This window comes from Triticum dicoccoides, chromosome 1B (assembly GCF_002162155.2).
Source record: "Triticum dicoccoides isolate Atlit2015 ecotype Zavitan chromosome 1B, WEW_v2.0, whole genome shotgun sequence".
Classification (NCBI taxonomy): domain Eukaryota; kingdom Viridiplantae; phylum Streptophyta; class Magnoliopsida; order Poales; family Poaceae; genus Triticum; species Triticum dicoccoides.
The window spans coordinates 621,227,325-621,249,175 of NC_041381.1; positions in this window are offsets into that span (position 1 = coordinate 621,227,325).

A 21,851-nucleotide genomic window follows, 5' to 3' on the forward strand; every position below is an offset into this window, starting at 1 on the left:
CTTGAATTTTTGTGATAATTTTTCATATATAATTTATTTAATTTGGAGTTACGGTTGAATTTCTATGATTTTTGAAGTTTTGGATATTTTCTGAAATAAATAAATCATTTCTGATTTATTTAAAACTCCAGAAAACATTTACTGCATCAGCATAACATCACCCTGACGTCATCAGGTCAACAGGGTGGGTCCAGGTCAAACCTGACGTGTGGGGGCCACACGTCAGTGTCACAGGGCTGCTTAGCTCACTGACAGGTGGGACCAAGTCAACGGTCACGTCAGCGTAGTCAACACTGACGCGTGGGCCCACCGAGGTTAGTTAAATTAAACAGAAGATGTAATTTGTGTTAATTAGGGCGTGGGGCCCATTAGTCAGTGGCCTAGGGGGTTGGTTAGTGCGTCATTAGCGTTTAATGACATCGCCACGTCACCAGCCACCGGAGTTGGACGTCGGCGACCAAAATGGCGGCGGCAACGCGCCAGACTTGCGCTAAAGGCGATGGAGGCGGCGGCTGAGGGTACCGGGGCGTAGCCCGGGCTCTCCCGCATCTGATGGGGTAGGTGGGAGGCTGCGGGAACGCCGGGGCTCGCCGGAACGGAGCTCGCGGCGGCGCCGGAGTTCGGGTGGTAACGGGCGCGAGGCCCTGGTGGGGTTTTGGACAAGCTGAGCTGCGCATGGGCTTCCTGTGAGCCCCACGAGCTCAAAGCCGTGCTCGGACGTGACCGAAACAAGCCATGGCCGCGACGGCAACATGGCCGGCGGCAGCGAGCTCCGGTTGCGGTGAGACGGCGGGTACAGCATGGGGGCGAGCGAATGGAGAGAGGGGAAACACGACGGGGCTCACCGCGAGTCCGTTGGGAGGGTTAGTGGGCTCGAGGATGTCTTGTCGGGGGCGAATCGACGGTGAAGATCCTCGGCGGCCGGTGGTGGAGAAGGCGATGGTGGCGGCGTTGCAGCGCGTCCGGGACCTCGTGGCTTGGTGGAGAGGACGAGGGGGTCGAGGCGGAGCCTCTGGGCGCAACGGCATGGCGAGGCAGTGGCTGTGGTCACGGCAGCAGCGAGCGGCGGCGATGAGCGCGCTCGGGCGCGAGAGGCGGAGAGCAGAGAAGGGAGAAGGGGTCGGGAGAGAGTGAGAGAGAGGAGCGAGGGGGCTGCGTGGCGTCACCCGAAGAGGCCAGGGCGAAGCGGCAAGCAGGAGGTGGCCGGGGCGGCGTCGGCGCTCGCCACCGAGCAGCTTCGGGGCGAGGGGGAGGAAGACGACAGAGAGGAGGAGGTGGGCTGGGCCGGCCAGCTCAGATGGGCCGCCAGGTGGGCTAGAATGCCAGGTAAGTTACAGGTGAGTGCTCTGTTTTATTTTCTGTTTGTTTTATTTTTTTAAATTTATTTTGCCACTGTTTTGAATTTAAAATAATTCAAACAATGCCAAAAACTCCTCTGAATATTTTGATTTTGCTAGATGGACTTTTCCAAAAGCTCATAAAATATTTCAGGGGTATTTGAAATTATATTCTAATTATATGAATATAATTCAAATTCAAATAGCTAATGATTTAAATTCAAAGTCCCAAGATTAAGTCCTTAAAAATGTTCAATATTTTGGTTGGGACCAGAACCCTTTGCCAAAATTATCAAACATTTAAGAAGAGCATTTTGGAACAATGAATGAGATTTTAGGGTTTTTGCCCTTCTTTTATTTAGGGTTTTGAGGCTTCCAAATTCCTCAGTTCAAGTTTCAAAAATTTAAACATGATGCAAACACTAGGCAGCACCAGAAGCTAGGGATGTGACACTGCTCCTTGAGGAGGACCGTCTTCAGGCCGCTGTACGAGCTGCTCGATACCAGCAAGCTTTGCGCCGCTACCATAGCCGCAAAGTGAATGGCAGAAGTCTCGAGGAAGGCGACCATGTTCTTCGGCGCGTTCAGTCCGCCAAGAATTCCAATAAGTTGACGCCGAAGTGGGAAGGCCCTTACCGGGTGAAACGAGTCACTAGGCCTGGCGCTGTCCGCCTTGAGACCGAAGATGGCATTCCGGTGAGCAACTCCTGGAACATTGAGCATCTTCGTAAGTTTTACCCGTAAGGCGCGGTTGCCGGAACCTGTTCCGGCAACCACCTTTTGTACAAGTCTTGCCAATGTTGCATGTAATCCTTTATACGAAGCCGGGCGCAGACCCCGTGCATAAGTAAAGCTCATGTGCTCCGCACATCTTGTCAATTTCATGCTTTCTACTTTTCTTTGCATGCGTTATCTGACACTTTGTGTAGCGCCTACCCCCGGTAAGCAATAACGAGCCGTAAGGCCCCATATCTTTATTTTCTCTTCTTTCTCTTTCTCAAAGAAGGGAAGGTTCCCTCGCCCACAAGTTTGCCAGGGGGAAAGGAGAAGATAATGGTGTGGACCAAGCATTGTTCGAGGAAGTTTCGCCTTACCGGGAAGCAAACGACAGAAAAGCTAAGTTGCTAAAGTTTGAGCAATCAGTTTTAAAATTTTTAAGTTATCTTCCTCGAATGACCGTGCTTTGTATGGAAAAGCTGTGCGCGGAGGAACCAAATCGTAGCTAGTTGCGCCCTTACTTTGTTTCGAGTCCGCTCAACAACTTAAGTGAGCTGCGACTAGTTGCGACAAGGTTTCTTGTCGGTAGCGGCACCGCCAGCAGGCTGCTGACGTCCCGCACTCAGCGCTCGCGGCTAAGGTGCCTGCGCCGACAAGTTCCCTAAAAGCGTAGGGCAAAAACATACAAAGGAAGGAATCAAGTAAAGGAAATAACATAGCAATCGCTACCCAAAATAGAGTCATATTATAAGATAGCTTGTCGCAGCTCTAACAGATTGTTCTCATAACATGACTAGCAGCAACAAGAAAAAGAGAAAACGGGCGGCCTAATCTACGCGATCGCCCTCAACCCTCTTGATCCCGCTCACCTTGTCCACAATGGGTGCGACAAGGGTCTTGAGCGCTTCCAGATCAGCATCCGGCGGCAAGGTCCTGAGGACGTTGGTGAGGTTGACGCCTGGGTTGCGGAAGGCCACCTTCACCAGCACCTTTTGAAGAGCTCCCGCATAGATTTTGCATGACTCGTCGGCCAGCTGCTTTGGGATCTTCTCCTGGAGTCGCTGGAGGGCCGTCGCCACGCCTTTGAAGAACAAGCTGAGCTTGGCGCTGGGTTGGAGGTGCTCATCGGAGGAATACCCGAGATCCTCCATCCCCAGCTGCGCCAGCTCCTCGTCGATGGCTGCGGCAACATCCACGAGACCCTCGGTCCAGTGCTCCACGTTCTCCCTAAAAGTGTTCCGGGTGGCAGCAGCACTGGCCAGCAGCGCCTCGTCGGCCTTGATCTTCTCCTTCAAGGCCACCTCCTGCTCCTTGGTGCCGTCCAGCGTCTTGGTCAAACTAGTCAGCTTCAACTCAAGATCCGCGTTGGAGTCCTTGGCGGCGCTAAGCTCCATGCTCCTCTCGGTGAGAGGACCCTGCAGCTCGCCATGGGTGTAGGCGTCCTTCTCGCGCTCACGCTTGAGCGCAGCAAGCTCCTCACCGCTCACCTTGAGATCGGCCTCCAGCTGCGCCACCTTCGTCTCCAGCTCCTTCTTGGCGGCCTCAGCAGCTGCGGCAGCATCCTCTGCTTCCTTGAGAGCCCCGCCGAATGTTTGCTCGCGTGCGGCAAGCTCCTCCTCGTGGCTGTCAAGGTTAACCTTCCGCTGCGCCAACTCGCTTTCCTGCGCAGACAGCTTCTCGGCAGCAAGCCGCTGTTGCTCCTCAACTTCAGGCTTCTCAAGGAGGAAGGCTTTCCGCTCCTCGGCGAGTTGCTCCCGCTCCTTTGCCAGGGACCGGAGAGCTTCCTGGTTGAGGCCCCGGAGCTCCTCCGCGCGCTTCTCGATGTCGACTCCCGCCTTCGCGACAAGCGCTTCTCGGGATACCAGCTAGGCCTGTCGGGCGCGGTAGAGCGACAACAGCTTCCGCAGCAGCTCCTCCTCCTCAGGCTCGCCGCTACTGCTGCTCGGTGCGTCGACCAGCGTCAGCCCAGCGGAGGCGAGCAACTCTTCATCAAAGATTTGTCCTTCGATCAGCGCCCTGGAGCTCGACGCCCAGGGGAGCTTGATGAAGACGCCATCGCCGGCCTTCAAATAGGCGCCGGGCTGGGGCTCTTCGGAGCCTGACGCTGCAGCAGCGGCGGAGGGATCGGCAGTTGGCGTAGCGCCTGACGCTCCTGCGGCCTCGGGGCCGTCAGTGTGATCGCCGGACCCCTCGCCAGCTTCTGCGGCGGCAGCTTTGGCGGCCTCTTCGCCGGCGGGATCATCGGCGCCGGCCTCTTCTTCGGTGGCAGTGGCGTCATTAGTATTGCCATGCGCGTTCTCATCGCCGGCGACCTCGGTTTCCATCGGCTCCGTGGCAGATGGACCTGACGACCGGAAAAGGGAGAAGAGTCAAGCAAATATTCAGAAAGAAAATCAGAAGAAGAAGAACCCAAGGGAAGTTTTCAAACAAGAGGATTACCTGTACTAGGATCTACAGTCATGGTCTCCGCCACCGAGGGGTCGCTGGTGCTGTCCCTTGCCAGATAACTGTCCCTTGCCGGAGAATTCTCCCTTACTGGAAAATTCTCCTTTGCCTAAGAATGCTCCCTTGCCGAGGAATCCTCCCTTGGCGGTGTAGTCGAAGCAGATGGCATGTCGGGAGCGGCTTCCGGGCACTCCTGGTGAGACTGCTCTACTCCTACGCAAACAAATAGTCAGATGTCAGCAAAGAAAGAGCACCCATGCGCGCCTAACAGCAGGAAGTAAACCATATACTTACGCTAGGGGCTGCGCTGGGGGCTGCTTTGGGGAATAGTTGCCGGGTCCGGCAAGGTGGTCTCGGACACAGCCCCTGCTGTCGCGGTGGGTTCGTCCTCGATGACAATCACCGGGACCTTGGCTCTCTTCGCCGCTCTCTGGGCCAGAGTCCTGAAAAGGAATGGGTTCGGAGTAAAGCAAATCAGATACAAGACAAAACAGCAAGAATTGAAGAACTACAAGTACAGCAAAGAATCTTACTCTTCCTATTCCTCGTCGGAGTTGAGCGCGGAGAGGTCGAAGTCCGGCCCACCTTCGGCGCGACAAGGCAGAGGAGTAGGTTCCCTTAGCCGCTTGGCGGGAGCAGAAGCGGTGGTCCGGGAGGGCCCCGCTCCAGTTGCCGCAGCGGCGTGAGGTGCTCCCGCGGCAACAGTGCCTGCCACGGTGGAGCGCATCGCGCGGCACGGCGGCTGTTGACCCGTCTGCTGCCCCGCTACGTCCACGGCCTTGCGGAGACGCCTTCTTGGTGGAGCTGGACGCTCCGCTTGCGGCGAGCTATCTGAAGGTGGGAAATAGGAGGAGTCGATCTTCAACGAGTCCTTCGCGCCCTCAGTGGGCTCGCTCAACTCAGGTTCAGGCCCGACAAGCTCTCCCTCGCCGGCAAGCTCCTCTCGCTCGGAAAGGCTTGTCGCCTCTGCTGCCTCTGCCTCCTCCATGGTGAATCCAAATTCGCCCGCGGCAGCGGCTGCCGCCGCCTCTTCCAGCCTAGTGGCGATGTGCTGCATCTCCGCATCGGTGGTGTCGCGAGTAAGGCTCTTCTGTTCATCGGAGGGGACCGGCACTTCTACTAAGCCGTCAAAGAACTCCTGCATGACGTCGTATGCAGGCTCTTGCCAAGTTGGAACAATTCCATGCGAATCGCACAGCGGCATCATTGCACGGATGCGGTCGAGCGAGGAGTTGTTGCACAGCGGAACGACACCCATCGGCAACATGAACGCTTCGGGATGTTGAGGATCGCGCTTGAACAGTTCCAGGAGCATCGCGTCCAGTTCCAGGACAGTGAAGTTGAAGTTGAGGCCCGGGCGCAACCTCATGATATCCGCCGCATTCTGGAACTCCCAGGCGGGTCTCCTCCTCTCCTGCAGAGGGGCGATGCGGCAGCGAAGAAAATCTGCGCCAACGGCGCCTACGGTGAGCCCGGCAAGCCTGAGGTGTAGGATCCGGGTGACGGCAATCTTCAGCCTATCGTCTTCCGGGGCCACGTTGCTCCAATCATTGCCGCGCGCTACTGGGGCTTGCCGCTGGGCGGTAAATGGCTTCGGGTTCTCCTCGACAATCCAGCACCAGTCTGCTCTCCATTCCTCCCACTTGCTGCGGAGCTCTCCCTCCAGATAAGCTTCCTTCTTGCCAGCTCTCGAGATCCAGGCGATTCCGCCGGATAAAGGCTCCCCTCTCTCAACTCGGAGCATAAAGAAGTGGCGAAAAAGAGCTACATTTGGATAGACTCCGACAAAGTTTTCGCAGAGATGTGCGAAAACTGCCATGGTCAGAACGGCGTTGGGGGTGAAGTCAAGGAGGCGGAACCCGTAGGTGTTCATAATATCACAGAAAAACTCAGAGAAAGGCGGGCAGAGCCCACAGTAGAAGAACAACGCGAAGAAGGGATATCCATTCGGAGCCAGTTCCGAAGTGGCAGCTGAGAGTACCTTCGTGCGTGAATGCGCTCGCGTCTCCATCGACCAGAAGAGGTAGTAATACTCCCTCAGCTCCTTCGTGGCGAGCTGAGGGGGGAAGATTGCCCGCTCCTTTCGCAGCGCCGCGAGCCGCTGCGCCTCGGCCGACTTCACAACCTTCCCGGCTTTCGGGGCCATGGCGGAGGTGGTGAGAGAGATCGACGGCGTTGGTGGTGCCGGTGGCGATTGGGGGCGGAGCGCTGCTCTCTTTCAGCTTTGGGATGAAGGGGGGAGCGGTGGAGGTTTTTGAGATTGGAATAGCGACCGGCGAGACGGGCGAACTGCCCCTGTTTCCCCTGCTTATAAAGAGGGAGGGGGCAGACGTTCCGTATTTCCGAATAAAGAAACCACCCACGATCTCTCCCACGACGCCGCATTCGACGCGTGCCGTTCGAGGAGGGCGCGGTGGATACAGAGTGAAATACGGCGTAACCCAGGCCGCGCGTGCCCGTGCCCTGTTTTGGGCCTGGCCCAACAGCGCTCGGCATCGTGTGTGGCCCAGGCCCGGGGGCTCCTGTCGGTGTACTAGAGTAGGGGTACCCTAGTATCCCGAACTTGTGCACGGGCAGTTGCAGCACCCCGCGGCAAGGCTTGCCGGGTGACCGCCAAGGTCCTCCATGGTTCCTTTGGAGCCATTCAAGAACAAAGTATTCAAGCCAAGGAGACAAGGCCCCGGCAAGAGAAGCTTGCCGGGAAGGCCAACCAAGGCATCTCACGGAACTTGCCGCGATGCGCCACGCGTCCCGGCGAGGCCCGGTGTCGACAAGCTTCCGGACGCGACAAGACAACGACCGCGGCAAGGCGCTTGCCGCGGCAAGCTACCACTCTGTACCCGCGCTCCAGCACATCCACCAACGTGTCGCCCTGGGGCCTTTCCAGGCGCGCATGGCAAGAGGTTGTGCAGCCACCGGTGCGTGGTGGCAAGCGACGCTGACAAGATTGCCATCATGGCGAGCGGTGGCGTCCCTGACGGTCCCTTTTTGCACTATTTGGGCGACGTAGACGGGCATTTAATGCCTTTGTCCCCTGCCGTTAGGGTTAGGTATGATACACTGTACAGGTAATTGTACCAACCGCAATTCCTTTTCGATTTTTACCCTTGTCTACGTTTCCACCTGTCGGAGACCCCTTTAGCATATAAAAGGAGGCCCATGCGCAACGTAGAGGGGGGTTCGAAGGCAGAAAAACACTCACGCTTGGTCTCGTTAGCAGCTAGTGTGTACTGTAGCACTCAGCGCTCCCGAGCAAGAACTCAATACACTCAGACATGCAGCAGTAGGAGTGTTATCTCTCCGGAGAGCTCCGAAGTTGGGTAAACTACTCGTGTGCTTCGCCTCGATCCGCTCTTCGTGCGATCTCCGCTCCCCGCCGAACCGAAAGGGGCTCGGTCCGCCGGTCCCATAGGTGTTCGTGGATCAACTTCCCCGACAAGTTGCGGATGCTTGCAATAGAGGTTAATCATAAGTGGTATGCTTGTCCAAGCACCGGTCCACCCACATATCAAATTATCAGAGTACCGAACGCGAATCATATGAACGTGATGAAAACTAGCTTGACGATATTCCCATGTGTCCTCGGGAGCGCTTTTCCTATCATAAGAGTTTGTCTAGGCTTGTCCTTTGCTACAAAAAGGATTGGGCCACCTTGCCGCATCTTATTTACTTTTATTACTTGTTGCTCATTATAATTTATCTTATCACAAAACTATCTGTTACCACTTATTTCAGTACTTGCAGAGAATACCCTGCTGAAAACCGCTTATCATTTCCTTCTGCTCCTCGTTGGGTTCGACACTCTTACTTACCGAAAGGACTACGATAGATCCCCTATACTTGTGGGTCATCACTCGAGCATACAAAACAGAATTTCATTTGAAGGTTTGGAGTTTGGCACATACAAATTTACTTGGAATGGCAGGTAGATACCGCATATAGGAAGGTATAGTGGACTCATATGGAACAGCTTTGGGGCTTAAGGAGTTTGGATGCGCAAGCAGTATTCCCGCTTAGTACAGGTGAAGGCTAGCAAAAGACTGGGAAGCGACCAACTGAGAGAGCGACAACAGTCATGAACATGCATTAAAATTAATTCACACCGAATACAAGCATGAGTAGGATATAATCCACCATGAACATAAATATCGTGAAGGCTATGTTGATTTGTTTCAACTACATGCGTGAGCATGTGCCAAGTCGAGTCACTCAATTCATTCAAAGGAGGATACCATCCCATCATACCGCACCATAATCATTCTAATAGCATGTTGGCACGCAAGGTAAACCATTATAACTCATAGCTAATCAAGCATGGCACAAGCAACTATAATCTCTAAATGTCATTGCAAATATGTTTACTTCATAATAGCTGACTCAGAAATGATGAACTCATCATATTTACAAAAACAAGAGAGGTCGAGTTCATACCAGTTTTTCTCATCCCAATAAGTCCATCATATATCGTCATTATTGCCTTTCACTTGCACGACCGAACGATGTGTATAATAATAAGAGTGCACGTGCATTGGACTAAGCTGGAATCTGCAAGCATTCAACTCAAAAGAGAAGACAAGTAATATGGGCTCTAAATTAAATAAACAATCATGCATATGAGAGCCACTAAGCATTTTCAATATGGTCTTCTCGACCCCCAAAGGAAAGAAAAGAAAATAAAACTATTTACATGGGAAAGCTCCCAACAAGCAAGAAGAAGAACTAGAAATCTTTTTGGGTTTTCATTTTAATATCTACTACAAGAATGGAAATTAAACTAACTATTTTTTTGGTTTTTCTCAATGTTTATCAAACACACAAGAAGAAAACTAGAAAAAGAAATTTAAACTAGCATGGATAATACAATGAAAGAGTATGAGCACCGACAACTAGTGTGTGAACATGAATGTAAAGTCGGTGAGAAATACGTACTCCCCCAAGCTTAGGCTTTTGGCCTAAGTTGGTCTAATACCAAGGACCGCCGCTACTCTCTCTAGTGTAATGAGAAGTGTAATGAGGATAATACTGGCTGGTTATCTCCGGATCCCACTAGACAGATGATGCACGATAAGGGTCCAGTCCAGGTTCCGGCTCAGGTTTTGGAGTAAAATCTTGGGCTCGATGATTGTTCACTGCTTTCTGTGTGACAAGGATTTTTTTGAACGATCCGGTCGTTGATGAAATCGATGAGGCCTGCGGTCTCGGTCAAAGAGAAAAAATCTTCATGAATTCCATCTTCTTTCAAGAAATCCTCGCATGGCCATTCACACGACCGTACTTCCACTAAGTGAGGAAGATTATACTTCGCCTTTTCCTTCTCTTTGGCTTGTTTTTCCCGAGAGCCTTGGCTAGAAGAGCCCCTCAAAAACTTCCTTAACATTTTCTAAAAATTTCTGAAATTTTTAGTAACTTCAAGATAAAAGTGCATAAAACTAAATAAGATTGATAGCAACTACTCCTACAAGTGCTTAGAGCCTATATCATGCATTGGAATTACTTGGGACCTCAAAAATTTAACATGCAAGGTCAAGAACATGATCACCTATGCAGCAAAAATTTGCAATGAAGAAAGCACTAGAACAAAAACTAATTGGACCAATGGAGGAGTCACATACCAAGCAACAATCTCCCAAAGCAGTTTTGTGAATGGAGCTTTGAGAAAGGAGACCGAAAATCGCAGCAAAACAAGCTAGAACTCGTGCTTGAGCTGGATGGGGATTTTTTTGCGTAGAAGATGATGTGTGTGGGTGCTGGCATAAGTGGAGGGGGGTCACCAGGGGCCCACGAGACAGGGGGCGCGCCCTATAGGGGGGGGCGCCCTCCACTCTCGTGGCCTGGTGCTTGCCCCTTCTATAGTGATTTCAGTGCCTAATATCCTCAAATATTCGAGAAAAATCCATACTAAATTTGTAGGACATTTGGAGCACTTTTATTTTCAGACTATTTTTTAATGCACGGATAATTCAGAAAACAGACGGATAATACTATTTTTGCTTTATTTATTCTAAATAACAGAAAGTAGAAAGAGGGTACAGAAGGTTGTGCCTTCTAGTTTCATCCATCTCGTGATCGTTAAAATGAACCCACTAACAAGGTTGATCATGTCTTGTTAACAAACTCATTCCGAATAGCACGGAACCTGAGAAATTTTGAATAACACTAAGTTACCTCAACGGGGATATAAAAATCCCCAACAATAAGAATATCATACTTTTTCTTGAGAGTAGGGAGAGGAAATTCAAAACTTCCAAAAATAATAGTTGGAACTTTTTTAATAGAATTGATGCTATGAACTTGAGATTGTTTCCTCGGAAAGTGTACCGTATGCTCATTACCATTAACATGAAAAGTGACATTGCCTTTGTTGCAATCAATAACAGCCCCTGCAGTATTAAGAAAAGGTCTACCAAGGATAATAGACATACTATCGTCCTCGAGAATATCAAGAATAACAAAGTCCGTTAAGATGGTGACATTTGCAACCACAACAGGCACATCCTCGCAAATACCGACAGGTATAGCAGTTGATTTATCAGCCATTTGTAAAGATATTTCAGTAGGAGTCAACTTATTCAATTCAAGTCTACGATATAAGGAGAGAGGCATAACACTAACACCGGCTCCAAGATCACATAAAGCAGTTCTAACGTAATTTCTTTTAATGGAGCAAGGTATAGTTGGTACCCCCGGATCTCCAAGTTTCTTGGGTATTCCACCCTTAAAAGTGTAATTAGCAAGCATGATGGAAATTTCAGCTTCTGGTATCTTTCTTTTATTTGTAATGATATCCTTCATATACTTAGCATAAGGATTTACTTTCAGCATATCAGTTAAACACATACGTAAGAAAATAGGTCTAATCATTTCAGCAAAGTGCTCAAAATCCTCATCATCCTTTGACTTGGATGGTTTAGGAGGAAAGGGCATGGGTTTCTGAACCCATGGTTCTCTTTCTTTATCGTGCTTCCTAGCAACAAAATCTCTCTTATCATAACATTGATTCTTTGATTGTGGGTTATCAAGATCAACAGCAGGTTCAATCTCTACATCATTGTTTTTGCAAGGTTGAGCATCAGCATGAACATTATCATTAACATTATCACTAGGTTCATGTTCATCACCTGATTGTGTTTCAGCATCAGAAATAGAAATATCATTGGGATTATCAGGTGTGTCTATAGTAGGTTTTTCTTTTTCTTCTTTTTAGAAGAACTAGGTGCCTCTAAATTGTTTCTCTGAGAATCTTGCTCGATTCTCTTAGGGTGGCCTTCAGGATACAAAGGTTCCTGAGTCATTCTACTAGTTCCAGTAGTCACTCTAACAACAAAGTCATTTTTATTATTTAATTCATCAAGCAAATCATTTTGAGCTTTAAGTACTTGCTCAGCTTGAGTAGCAACCATAGAAGCATATTTGCTAACGAGGTGAAGTTCACCTCTAACTCTAGCCAGATTATCACTTACACGTCCTATCTCGAAAGCATTATTTTTTAACTCTCTACTAACATAAGCATTAAAACTTTCTTGTCTAGCCATAAAGTCATCAAATTCAACTAAGCATGGGCTATGAAATTTAGTAGAGAGGATTTCAACTTTATCATATCTATAGAGAGAATTTACGTTTACTACCTGTGTCGGGTTCTCAAGACAATATGGTTCTTCAACAGGTGGTATATTAAGACCATGTATTTCTTCAATAGGAGGTAAATTCTTAACATCGTCAGCTTTAATACCTTTTTCTTTGATTGATTTCTTTGCCTCTTGCATATCTTCAGGACTGAGAAATAAAACACCTCTCTTCTTCGGAGTGGGTTTAGGAATAGGCTCAGGAGTTGGCTCAATTGGTTCAGGAATTGCTTCAGGATTTGGCTTAGGAAGAGTCCAATTATTTTCATTAGTCAACGTATTATTCAATAATATTTCAGCGTCTTTGACTGTTCTTTCCCTGAAAACACAACCAGCACAACTATCCAAGTAGTCCTTGGAAGCATCGGTTAGTCCATTATAAAAGATATCAAGTATTTCATTTTTCTTGAGAGGATGATCAGGGAAAGCATTAAGTAACCGGAGAAGCCTCCCCCAAGCTTGTGGGAGACTCTCTTCTTCGATTTGCACAAAATTATATATTTCCCACAAGGCAGCTTGTTTCTTATGAGCAGGGAAATATTTAGCAGAGAAGTAATAAATCATATCCTGGGGACTACGCACACAACCAGGAGCAACAGAATTATACCAAGTCTTAGCATCACCCTTTAATGAGAATGGAAATATCTTAAGGATATAATAATAGCGAGACTTCTCATCATTAGTAAACAGGGTAGCTATATCATTCAACTTGGTAAGATGTTCCACAACAGTTTCAGATTCAAGGCCATAAAAAGGATCAGATTCAACTAGAGTAATAATCTCTGGATCAACTAGAGTAATAATCTCTAGAGAATTCATAATCCTTATCAGTAATACAGATAGGTGAAGTAGCAAAAGCAGGGTCAGGTTTCATTCTAGCATTAAGAGATTGCTGCTTCCATTTAGCTAATAATTTCTTAAGATCAGATCTATCATTGCAAGCAAAGATTTCCCTAGTAGCTTCTTCATTCATAACATAACCCTTAGGAACAATAGGCAATACATAATCATTGGGAGAGCCTTCATCATCACTATCATCAATAATAATATCTTCAATATTTTCATTCCCCCTAACTCTAGCAAGTTGTTCATCAAGAAATTCACCTAATGGCAATGTAGTATCACGCACAGAAGTAGTTTCATCATGCATAGCAGAAGTGGCATAATCAATAACACGCGACATATCAGAGTTCATAGTAGTAGCAGGTTTAGGTGTCGCAAGCCTACTAATAACGGAAGGAGAATCTAGTGCAGAGCTAGATGGCAGTTCCTTACCTCCCCTCGTAGTTGAGGGCAAAATCTTGGTTTTAGCGTCTTTCAAGTTCTTCATAGTGATCAACAGATATAAATCCCAAGTGACTCAGAGAATAGAGCTATGCTCCCCGGCAACGGTGCCAGAAATTAGTCTTGATAACCCACAAGTGTAGGGGATCGCAACAACTTTCGAGGCTGAAGTACAACCCAAATTTATTGATTCGAGGGAGCCAAAGAATATTCTTGAGTATTAGCAGTTGAGTTCTCAATTCAACCACACCTGGATAACTTAGTATCTACAGCAAAGTATTTAGTAGCAAAGTAGTATGATAGTAATGGTAACAGTAGCAAAAGTAAAGGTAGATGTTTTTGGGTTTTTGTAGTAGTTGTAACAGTAGCAACGGAAAAGTAAATAAGCGAAGAACAATATATGAAATGCTCGTAGGAAATGGATCAGTGATGGATAATTATGCCGGATGCGATTCCTCATGTAATAGCTATAACATAGGGTGACTCGGAACTAGCTCCAGTTCATCAATGTAATGTAGGCATGTATTCCGTAAATAGTCATACATGCTTATAGAAAAGAACTTGCATGACATCTTTTGCCCTACCCTCCCGTGGCAGCGGGGTCCTAGCGGAAACTAAAGGATATTAAGGCCTCCTTTAATAGAGAATCGGAACAAAGCATTAGCACAAAGTGAATACATGAACTCCTCAAACTATGGTCATCACAGAGAAGTATCCCGATTATTGTCACTTCGGGGTTGTCGGATCATAACACATAATAGGTGACTATAGACTTGCAAGATAGGATCAGGAACACACATATATTCATGAAAACATAATAGGTTCAGATCTGAAATCATGGCACTCGGGCCCTAGTGACAAGCATTAAGCATAGCAAAGTCATAGCAACATCAATCTCAGAACATAGTGGATACTAGGGATCAAACCCTAACAAAACTAACTTGATTACATGGTAAATCTCATCCAACCCATCACCGTCCAGCAAGCCTACGATGGAATTACTCTTGCACGGCGGTGAGCATCATGAAATTGGTGATGGAGGATGGTTGATGATGACGACGGCGACGAATCCCCTCTCCGGAGCCCCGAACGGATTCCAGATCAGCCCTCCCGAGAGAGATTAGGGCTTGGCGGCAGCTCCATGTCATAAAACGCGATGAAACTTTCTCCCTGATTTTTTTCTCCACGAGACGGAATATATGGAGTTGGAGTGGAGGTCGGTGGAGCTCCAAGGGGCCCACGAGATAGGGGGCGTGCCCTACAGGGGGGCCTGTCTCGTGGACAGGCCTTGGCCCCCCTAGTGTATTTCTTTCGCCCAAAAATTCTTATTAATTCCAAAAAGTGCCTCCGTGGATTTTTAGGACATTCCGAGAACTTTTCTTTTCTACACATAAAACAACATCATGGTAGTTCTGCTGAAAACAGCGTCAGTCTGGGTTAGTTTCATTCAAATCATGCAAGTTAGAGTCCAAAACAAGGGCTAAAGTGTTTGGAAAAGTTGATACGTTGGAGACGAATCATTCGTCCGGCAGAACCAGGACACAATTGCAGTAGTTCTCCCAGCGCTACCTTAGCCGATATTGCGGAACGTAAGGTACCAAAACATGGGAGCCGGGCAAACCCAACCAATGACCCAAGACATGATTCGGAGCTGATGCATATAATGCTATAAGTTCGGGGTGTCGAACGACCGGGAAGGTGTTCGGACTTTAGTCATCGTAGTACGGGTGCAAGGAAGCCCCTGACGTTCAAAGGCATAACTCGATGTTTGGATGCCGTTATGACAAAATGTCGTTGAGCAATAGCAGATAAGCATCAAATGACTCTACATGTTGTATTTAAGTAACACGTCTATGTGTATGAGTATGGTGCATGTTATAAAAGAGAGGCATGACGGCAGAACCTGTTAGGGTCGGGCGGTAGTTTGGTTGTGCACGAGTCCAGAGGAATATACAGATTGTATTCAGGTGGGGTGGAGATCCCCCTGTGTGCGTCCGAGCTGCTTCCAAGTCGTTGGTCCAGTTGTGCGCGGGGGCGGACCTGCGAATAATGCTTAAAAGGCGTGTGTGAGTAGTGGTTACTATTTAAAGGCGTTAGACCAAAAGTTGGCATGACATTTTCGGCTATCCGGAGACCAGCTCCGGGATGGCGGGGCCTAGATGGCCGTCACGCCTCTTTATGATACTCTAGAATGAGTTATTTGGTGAGTCTGATCCTCGAGTCAGCGGTCCCTAGACTTGATATTCTGGGCTTCTTCATGCTCCTTTCGGCGCCGGCCTACCGATTTGTTTAAAGACCCAGCATTCTCTATTGGTATGATTGGTAGCCGCTCCTGAAGTGCCATGAATTTGACATGGGCGGTCAAGTATGCGGTTCAAGCTGGAGGGGCCCAATTTAAGATGTGGAAGTCTCTTCTCCCGCTCGACGGGTTGAGGATTACGGGCTCCTGTGTTGATCGCTGTTCCCTGGGCGCCATTGATTGCCTTGGGACACTTATATTTTTTGCACCAGCATTTGTAGACTCTGTTTCTATCCACTGATGCATCCGGGGTACTTCCTATGTTGCTGTTTGGTATAAAATGCCGGTCTTGTGCGTAGCCCCTTGTCGCGGTGTGCTGTCGGCGGGGTGTAAGCCTGCGTTTACTTTTTAGTGTCGCCTCCTCGAATTTAGGTAGCAACCTGTGTTTTGGGTAGTATTTTGTTCGGCGCTTGAGTCCATATTCTTCGGCTACCCGGGCATTAGTCCGTCTATCTGTGAGCAGATCTTGGTCTGCTCAAAGCTGCTGCTGCTTCTTTTTCAGGCTTCGTGCAGTGGCTATAAGCCTGCGCTTGAAGCGCCCCTGCTCTATGGGATCCTCTGGTACGCCGAATTCGTCGTCACCTAGGCTCATCTCGTCTTCGGAGGGATGCATATAGTTATCGTCCTCCAAGTATTCGTCCGTTGCCTGTTCGTCTGGGCTAGCCTGCCTGTGTTTCTGTTCGACTTGCTCGAGGGTGGGTTGATCAGGATCATATTCCTCTTCAGCGCCATCTGGATTTTCTTCTCCAGTGCCGGTATTGTTGTGGCGAGGCTTGGAGCGGCGCCGATGACACCCATGTTTTGCTTTCTTCCCCGAGGGTTTATCTCCCTTTGCCTCATCGCCATTGTTTTCTTTGGGAGTATCCACCATATATATATATATATATATATATATATATATATATATATATATATATATATATCATATGAAGAGGTGGCAGTCCAGCGCCCTGTGGGCGGTGGTTCCTGTTTTTCTCCCGCATCATTGTCTATACCATCTATGTCTTCGAAGTCGAAGTTAAGCACGTCGGTCAAATCGTCAATCGTGGCTATTAAGTGGGTGGTGGGTGGGTAACGAATTTCTTTGTCACCAGCTTCCCACTCAAGCCGGACATAGTTCGGCCAGGAGTCTCCTGACAAAGAGAGAGACCTTAATGAATTCAATACGTCTCCGAAGGGTGAGTGCTGAAAGATAACTCCATGACTGGAGCCCAATCGGATTCGGTGGGCGCGGATGCGCGCGGTCCGGAACACATAGCCGGAGATGAGTCCGGGGGTCCGGAGGTACAGATTTCCTGAGGAGAGGAGTCTGTGTTCGGCTCCAACGCCGATGAGAATGCGGCCTGTGGGGCGGGGTCCATCCACCCGTCCTCGGGAGGCACAGCCTGCTCTGGAATGAAGTCCGGAGCTGAAGCAGGTGCGACATTCCGAATACTGTCCGACTGCAGATCTAGGTCATGCTTGTCGTGATTGTTCAGCGCACCTGACACGGGCCCGAATCCGCCGAAGATCAAGTCTCCGCAGATGTCGGCGGTGTAGTTTAGGTTTCCAAACCTGACCTGATGGCCAGGGGCATAGCTATTGATCTGTTCCAGATGGCCAAGCGAATTGGCCCGCAGTGCAAAGCCGCCGAACACGAAGATCTGTCCAGGGAGAAAAGTCTCACCCAGGGCAGCGTGGTTGAAGGTTGGAGAAGCCATCTAGCCTTGCAGCGACGACACAGAGGAACTCTCAATGAAAGCACCAATGTTGGTGTCAAAACCAGCGGTTCTCGGGTAGGGGGTCCCGAACTGTGCTTCTAAGACTAATGGTAACAGGAGGCTGGGGACATGATGTTTTCCCAAGTTCGGGCCCTCTCGATGGAGGTAAAACCCTACTTCCTACTTGATTGATCTTGAAGATATGAGTATTACAAGAGTTGATCTACCACGAGATCAGAGAGGCTAAACCCTAGAAGCTAGCCTATGGTGTGATTGTTGTCGTGTCCTACGGACTAAACCCTCCGGTTTATATAGACACCGGAGGTGGCTAGGGTTACACAGAGTCGGTTTACAGAGGAGGAGATCTACATCCGAATCGCCAAGCTTGCCTTCCACGCCAAGGAGAGTCCCAACCGGACACGGGACAAAGTCTTCTGTCTTGTTCCTCAGTGGGGCGACGGCAAGGTGCGGCGACGGGGCACAACGGCGCGGCGGCGGCTTGCGAGCAGCGGCGCGGCTCCGTGGTGGCAGTGGTGGCATCAGGTGGCGGGATGGTATTGAGAGGCGGCGGGGTGGGGTGTTTAAGGAGGGAAGGGGGCTCCAGCGGCTTGGGGGAGGGGTCGAGGAGGAGGAGTCCTCCTCGGACTCGGCGGCAGCGGCGTGCTCCAGCCGGACTCCCGGTCAGAGTCGGCGGGCGAGGCGGGGCGCTAGCGAGGCCGGCCCGGCTCAGCTGGCCCGCTGGCCCAGTCGGGCGCACGAACAATTTTTTTAAAATAAGATTCCGCCGAAACCAAATCCTAGAAAATTGAATAAAAATCTAAAAATGCCAAAACTAATTTTCACCGTCTAAATAAAATATTTAGAACAAGATGAACACTTTCTTGGCCTAAAAAAATACAATTTTGAAAACGTGCAATTTTTCTAATTCAAATAAAGTAGAACCAAAACTATGAATAAAATTCTTATTTGATTTTAATATTTAACCTCCAATATTTCTTTAATTTGGGGAAGTCATTTTATCCCCTCTCTTTTATTTTCATAATAGAAATATTCGAAGAGAAAATAATTAAAATCAAACGATCCTCTTTTCAAATTTGAGAAAACTCAAATATGAAACTAACGAATTCCCCAACTCTCTCTATGTGTCCTTGAGTTGCGTAGAATTTCTAGGACCTACCAAAATGCAATAAAATATGATATGCAATGATGATCAAATGTATAACATTCCAAATTGGAAATTTGGGATGTTACAAACCTACCCCCCCTTAAGTTGAATCTCGCCCTCGAGATTCAGGTTGGCTAGAAAATAGGCGAGGGTGGTCCTTCCGTAGATCTTCCTCTCGTTCCGAGGTGGCTTCATCCTTGGTATGGTGGCTCCACTAAACTTTGCAGAATTTGATAACCTTACTGTGTGTGACTCAGCTAGCAAACTCGAGGATCTTCACTAGTTTCTCCTTGTAGGTCAAATCGCTAACCAACTGAATTGCTTCCGGTGGCACTGTATCTCTCACAGGGATATCAGCCATCTCTGTGTGCCACTTCTTCAATTGGGAAACATGGAACACATCGTGAACTCCTGACAATCCTTCGGGCAATTCCAATTTGTAAGCAACTTCTCCCATACGTTCCAAAACTTTGTATGGTCCCACAAAACGTGGTGCTAACTTTCCCTTAACTCCAAATCGCTTAACTCCTCAAAGTGGGGACACACGAAGATATACTTTGTCTCCGACTTTGTAAACTGTCTCCTTGCGTTTAGAATCCGCATAGCTCTTCTGCCTAGATTGGGCTACCTTGAGTCTATCGCGAATCAACTTAACCTTCTCTTTAGACTCTTTAATCAAATATGGTCCAAACAATTGACGGTGTTCCAACTTCATCCCGCAATAACGGTGTCCTGCACCTCCTTCCGTACAAAGCTTCAAAAGGGTCCATCTTCAAACTGGCTTGATAGCTTTTGTTGTAAGAGAACTCTGCATATGGAAAATTTTCGTCCCAACTAGATCCATAATCTAGCGCACAAGTTCTCAACATGTCCTCCAGAATCTGATTAACTCTTTCGGTCTGTCCATCTGTCTATGGATGAAAGGTTGTACTGAACTCTAGCCTGGTACCCAAAGTTTCATGCAACTGATTCCAGAACTATGAGGTAAACTGAGTTCCTCTATCTGATAAAATGGTCCTAGGAACTCCATGCATACATATGATCCTGGTCATGTATATCTTTGCTAACTTAGCACTGGTATAAGTGGTCTTCACTGGAATGAAATGAGCTACCCTCGTCAAATGATCGACTACAACCCATATCGAGTCATAGCCTGAACGAGTCCTGGGTAATCCCGTGATAAAGTCCATGCCTAGCTTATCCCACTTCCATTCGGGTATCGGCAATGGGTGTAGCAATCCCGCTGGCTTTTGATGCTCTGCCTTCACTCTCTGACATACATCACAAACTGCTACATACTCCGCAATATCCTTCTTCATTCCGGTCCACCAGAAACTATCCTTTAAATCCAGATACATCTTGGTGTTTCCTGGGTGAATCGAATACGACGAATCATGGGCCTCTTGCAGAATCAGCATCTTGATCTCCGGGTCATTTGGCACATATACGCGGTCCTCAAACCATAAGGTATCGTGCTCATCCTCACAAAATCCCTTAGCTTTTCCTTTGCTCATCCTTTCCTTTATCTCAGCAATCTCCTTGTCCCTCTTCTGAGCTTCTCTGATCTTATCCATCAAAGTTGACTGAATTTCCAATGCTGCTACATAGCCTCTCGGAACTATTTCCAAACATAGCTCATGAAGATCCTCTGCTAACTCCTTGGGTAACTCTCCGGTCATGAGCGTATTAACATGGCTCTTGTGACTCAACGCGTCAGCTACTATGTTGGCCTTTCCGGGATGATAATGCAACCTCATATCATAATCCTTGATGAGCTCCAACCATCTCCTTTTCCTGAGATTCAACTCCTTCTGTGTGGAGATATACTTCAAACTCTTGTGATCCGTGTACACCTCGCAATGGTTTCCAATGAGAAAGTGTCTCCAAGTCTTCAACACATGCACTACGGCTACTAACTCCAAATCGTGTGTAGCATAATTCAACTCATGGAGTTTAAGCTGTCGTGAGGCATATGAAACAACTCTTCCCTCCAGCATAACCACCACTCCAAGTCCTCGACGAGAAGCATCGCAATACACCTGATAATGCTTGCGTTGATCTGGAAGAATCAACACTGGAGTCGTAACCAAGCGTTTCTTCAACTCCTGAAAACTGGCCTCACATTCCTCAGTTCATTTGAACTTGGTGTCCTCCTTCAACAACTCCGTCATGGGATTTGAAATCTTCGAGAAATTCTTAATGAACCTCCGGTAGTATCCTGCGAGTCCAAGAAAACTCCGGATCTCTCCAACTGACGTGGGTGCTTCCCAATTTGTCACAGTGACAACCTTGGTGGGGTCTACTGCTATTCCTTCTCCGGATATAACATGTCTGAGGAATCCAACTTCCTTCAACCAAAATTCACACTTGCTGAACTTGGCATATAGCTGATGTTCTTTGAGCTTCCCAAGTACCAAACGCAAATGCTCCTTATGCTCCTCTTCATTCTTCGAGTAAACCAGAATATCATCAATGAACACCACGATGAACTTATCCAAAAACTCCATAAACACCTTGTTCATCATGTTCATGGAATAGGCAGGTGCGTTAGTAAGTCCAAATGACATAACGGTATACTCATATAGCCCGTACCTTGTGGTAAAAGCCGTCTTAGGTATATCCTGCTCTCGAATCTGCAGCTGGTGGTATCCTGGTCGCAAATCGATCTTGGAAAATACTTTAGCTCCTTGCATGTGGTCAAACAAATCATTGATCATCGGCAATGGGTACTTGTTCTTGATTGTCACTTCATTCAATCCTCGATAATCAACAACCATTCTCAACGATCCATCCTTCTTCTCCACCAGAAGTACTGGTGATCCCCAAGGTGACGAACTTGGGCGAATATAGCCTTTATCCTGTACGGTCTCTTAGATATTGGCAATATGCCTGACAAAAGCTCAATCAAAAACTCAATGTCTCTATCCGGTGGCATGCCTGGCAACTCTTCTGGAAATACATCAGGGAAATCCTTCACCACTGGTACTTCCTCATGTACAACTCCTGATATAGAATTCACTTGAGTCCTCTTCGGCACATGCCGGGATACATACTTGATCCTTCTTCCTTCTGGGGTGGTAAGCATAATCGACTTACTGGTGCAATCGATGTTCCCTCCATACATCGATAACCAATCAACACCCAAAATCACATCCAAACCTTGTGACTCCAAAATTATCAGGTCTGAGGGGAAAACATGCCTGCCTATGGTCAAAGGCATCTGAAAACATCCTTGGCTTGCCATATGCTCTACTCCTGGCGAGCTTACTAACATAGGTGTTT